The sequence below is a fragment of the Sorex fumeus genome, unplaced genomic scaffold (assembly GCF_029834395.1).
Source record: "Sorex fumeus unplaced genomic scaffold, SorFum_2.1 ptg000098l, whole genome shotgun sequence".
Classification (NCBI taxonomy): Eukaryota; Metazoa; Chordata; class Mammalia; order Eulipotyphla; family Soricidae; genus Sorex; species Sorex fumeus.
This window is the reverse complement of record NW_026606155.1, coordinates 78,383,771-78,388,798: the sequence shown is the minus strand read 5'-3', so window position 1 is coordinate 78,388,798 and position 5,028 is coordinate 78,383,771. Positions and strand designations below refer to the sequence as shown.

The 5,028-nt window shown below is 39.1% G+C and overlaps 1 non-coding gene across 1 annotated transcript; it reads left to right on the top strand.

Moving 5' to 3' along the window:
* The first annotated feature begins 391 nt into the window (after positions 1-391).
* Positions 392-495, top strand: LOC130042173 (U6 spliceosomal RNA). Its single transcript, XR_008795145.1, has one exon. It is a non-coding gene; the product is annotated as a U6 spliceosomal RNA (small nuclear RNA).
* Positions 496-5,028: the final 4,533 nt, after the last annotated feature.

Here is a 5,028-nt window from a genome sequence, read left to right as displayed (position 1 = left end):
GGGTGAAGAACACACTTTCCTTGAAGAAGACCCAGCATCACGTGGTCGCACCAACAGAAAAAAGCAACTTGTATATGCACAATGGGGAAAGAATATACATCTAAGAATCTATATATACATATTTAAGAGTTTGCAGTAAAAATCCAGCATTCCTTTTGAGTCACCAGTCCCATGCCCTGCCCCATTACTTGACCTAATTTTCCCCTACTGACTCCACTTTTATAACAATGAAATGACACATTATTTTTGTAAAGTTACATCCTTCAAAGACTGAGTGGCCTTTTGGATACGCAAACCCTGCACGGCCTGAGCAGTCTCCTCTGAGTTCTTTTATTTTATTTTATTTTTTATTGAATTACCATGAGATAGAGCACTAAAAAATTGTTCATGAGTGCTCGCTTCAGCAGTACATATACTAAAATTTGAACAATACAGAGATTAGCATGGCCCCTGAGCAAGGATGACATGCAAATTCATGAAGCGTTCTATATTAAAAAAAAAATTGTTCATGATTGTGTTTCAGTCATACAATGTTCCAACACCCATCCCTCCACCAGTGTAATTTCCCAGCACCAATGTCCCCAGTTTCCCTCCCAGCCCTTCAAGTCACCCCCAACTCCAATCTGCCTCTATGGCATGCACCTCTCTTCTCTCTTCTCTCTCTCTCTCTCTCTCTCTCTCTCTCTCTCTCTCTCTCTCTCTCTCTCATTTTAGGCATTATGGTTTGCGATACAGATGCTGAAACGTTATTATCTATTTCCCTTTACATACTTTCTACAGTCATTTCTACAGTCAGTTCTTGTCCAAAGTGATCATTGCCAACTAATATTGTCATAACGGACCCTCCTCTATAATAACTACCCACCATCTCCCATACCATTGACCCACTATTGACCAGTCCTCCTGACCTATTTTCCCTGGCTTTGGATATTTTAGCTTCATACTGTTTATTTTTTATATCCCATAAATGAATGCAGTCATTCTATATCTGTCTTTCTCCTGACTCATTTAACTCAGCATGATACTATCCAAGTTTATCCTTTTAAAGTCAGAGTTCATGACCACATTTTTCCTAACAGCTGTGTAGTATTCCATTTTGTATATATACCACAGTTTCTTTAGTTCTCGAGCACTCAGGTTGTTTCCAGATTCTGGCTATTGTGTATAGTGCTGAAATGAACATAGAAGTGCAGATGATGTTTCTGCTATGTGTTTTGGGGCCCCAAGGTATATTTCCAGAAGCGGTATTGCTGTGTCAAATGGGAGCTCAATTTCTAATTTTTTGAGGAATGTCCATGTTGTTTTCCAATAAAGTCTGAACCAGTGAGTTCTTAAAGTGAGCATGAAGATTTGAACTACTTGATTTGCTGAATTTTGTAGTTTTCTCAGCCAAGTGTCTAGTGAGCCATTTTAAGATCACCTGCTTATGAAAAGAGCTTCTCTGAACTTTAGCTCTGACAATCTGTTCCTCACAGTTCAGTGCTTAATTACATGCTATCACATCACATTGGTCTCCCACTTGTTTCTTGTATTCATCATGTACCCACATTGATAATATGACTTCATGGGCTAGAGAGTACCTCCCACTCCTTTTTAAGTATTGTCTGTGTGAGATGCTCCAATGACATCACATAGCTCTAAATAGATATTGGCAGATCAGTTAATTGTCTGCGACAGTGTATTTTGTCTGTATATGAACTGTTTGTCCTAGGAAATTTTTTCATAGGATTTGAAAATAAATAACCAAAGTGACACAGGCACAATCAGGGCTATGTCATGGAAATTCCCCAGGATTTTTACTTTTAAAGTGTCCCTCTGTGACTGAACAATGATAAGAAGGACAGGGAACATTAGATACCCAGATACTCTTGTTCATATGCTTTTATAGGCTCTCAGAGCACCCTCCTAAGTAATCCTCTCAATTGTGGTTCATTAACAGCCGTTAACAATCCCCTTCTGGCCTTAATTAATTACCTTGCCTTGGAGCCAAAGAGGGAGAATGGCTGTCAAGGGCATTATTTGCTCAATTACCCAAAAGTCATAGATAATGTGTGGTAATGAATTGGAAGATAGAACACCCAGCCCTCCTCCAATCCCACAGCTGTAAAACTGGGTTCTGCCCTTTAAGGTGTATAATCAGCCCTTAGGAAGTGCTTGCATTTCAGTTGAGGCGACTCCCCAGTGGAATAAGAGGTGTAATATATTTATTTTTCTTCCAAGAGAAACACTAAAATCCCATATTAATAAGAAGGTTTCAGTTTTTAGACAACTCAAGGACCTAATAATCTGATCTTTTGCTTTTCTTTCATCATTACTTCTCATAGTCTGCTGTCGGCCCATTTCATAGCTATTTCATCATTAACTTCATCCAAGAGCTAGTTTTACCCATTATGGTATAATTAGATCTCTTCTTGGAGGGCCTTCTGCTATAAAACTTTTAATTTTGTTTGCTTTTTAAAATCATGTTCTAGTAGGTTTGGCTTTGTAATTATAAAAAAAAAGTTTTCTTTTTTTAAAAAAAGAGAGACAAAGTAAGTTCATTAAATCTGCCCTATTGAGAGAGTTGCTAGGGAGATGCTTGGTATCATGTTGGAATTAATAAAACTTGAGTCAGTAAAGAGCTAAGGTGAGAAGTCAATAAACAGCTACTCTTTCTCTAGAAGAAAAATTAAGTCATGGCATTTTCTATTGATAAGTTTATTTATATGCCACCAATGCTCTTTCCTCTTTACTTGAACCAAGAGAATGGGAAGCAAATCTTTCTCATTAAATAAGATTTTTTTTCCACTGTTATGCCTTTTTCTACTGCCTGACATTGAACTGACATTGGCTTGGGGGGTCCTTAAATTATTACAGTTCTTGAGTCAATGCAGGTGATAGAAAGGAGGTTATTGGATTAAGCAATGTCTAAAACCACTTTGGAATTTCCTCCCACTTGAAAAGTTCCTAATATAGTTGTATGATAGTGTATTGATAGCACTTGATGGAAAGGATCTAAGTACTGATAATGGTGGTGGTGGTGATGGTGGTGGTGGGTATTTGATGTATGTGCATAGGCAGGAATGTGTGTTTGAGTATGTGGTGTAACTAAGTATATGTTAGTCCATGTGTGACATGTTGGTGATGTGCCATGGTTGGTTGTGTACATGTTTGTGCATTTGTTCATTTTTGTGTGTTAAAGCTTCACTCAAAAGTAATTCCTGGAGCCAGAGAGATAATACATGGGTTAAGGTATTTGCCTTGTGTACTGTCAACCCTGATTCAAATCCCAAGCACTACAAATGGTCCTCAAAGCACTACTAGTAGTCATTTCCAAAACACAGAGTCAGGAATAGCATCAAAAAAGAAAAAAAGAAAAAAAGAAACTACAAGTTAAGTCTTGTGTGAGGGTTGTGTGTTCTTTCAGATAATAAATCGTATTTTGTCATTCAACCCAAAAGTTCTCAAGATCAGCATTCCCCATCCTTTATCAGTCATAGTTTGGTACATTCCTTTTTAAAGACATGAAAATTAACTGGGAACCTATCAAAGTTCTTTTCCTTCTGATGATTTCATGGTTTTTCCCACTTAGGTTTAATGATCTGAAGCCCATTATTGCTATTAACAATAAAAGATAAATAATAGTGCATTTCAAGTTTCTAGATAACTCTTTGGTGTCAGAGGAAACCATGTTGACATTCCTGTCTCTTCAGGAAAGAATAAAATGCACCAGGAGCTCCCCTCTGCCACCCCCTGAGAATAATGACAAGCTGAGACCATCAAGACACCATCCACTGGACATGCCTGCCTGGGGCTCCCTCACTCTGGCCTATAATAGAAACAGATCCTGTGACTTCAGTAGGCACTTGACAAGTGGGGAAACTTGTAGTACTGTGAAGTGATCTTTGTCTCCCAGTTCACAGGTATTTTATCTCAGCATCTGGCTTGATTTTGATCACATCATCATGTCATCATCATGGGCTGGCAATGTGGCACCCCATCCAGATTTTCTCACTCAGTTCACAGATTTGAAAAACAATCAGTTCTTATCTTCATCTTTGTGAGCTACTATAGCAAAAATATCATAGACTGGACTGGTAAGGATTGCACACAGCCGACCCAGGCTCAATTCCCAGCATCCCATATGGTCCCCTGAGCACCGCCAGGAGTGATCCTGAATGCAGAGCCAGGAGCAACCCCGGTGCATCGTCAAGTGTGATCCAAACAGCAAAAATAAATACATACATACATAAAATCATAGACTGTATGACTTGAGTACCATTCATTTCTCACAGTATAGATATTGCAGAGTCCAGGACAAAACGCTCATCAGCTTTAGTGTCTTGTAAGAACCTATTTTCTGACTCAGAAGTGGTTGCTTTCTCACTGTCTCCTCAGATGACGAAGAATACAGAGAAGCAAGCTCTCTCAGGAACCCTGTAGCATTGTCCTCCTGTTGTTCATAGATTTGCTCGAGCAGGCACCAGTAACATCTCCATTGTGAGACTTGTTGTAACTGTGTTTGGCATATTGAATACATCATGGGGAGCTTGCAAGACTTTTCTGTGTGGGCGGGATATTCTCGATAGGTTGCTGGGCTCTCCTAGAGGGGTGGAGGAATCAAATCTTGGTCCACCACATGCAAGGCAAACGCCCTACCTGCTATGCTATGGCTCCAGCCCAGGGATCTAATAATGAGTTCATATAATTGTGATTACTCCCTAAAAGCTCACCTCCTAATACCATCATCCTGAGGGGTTTGTTTCAAAGTAAGAATTTGGAGGAGACACGAATATTCAGAAGACTTAAATGTGGTTTGACTTTTATGAGTAATTTGCCTGAAACAGAAATTTATTGTTTTGAACTATGAGGATGAGAAAGTATTGAGGAAAAGCTTCTATTCTTTACTAAAATGCATTTTACAATAATTAATTCTTCCTTGGAGGAAGAAATTCAGTATAAGGACTAAGCCTTGCTCCAAACTCCAGTTTTGACCCCCCAGCATTGATGGTTGTGATCCCAAAGCACTGCCAGATATAGCCTCAACCT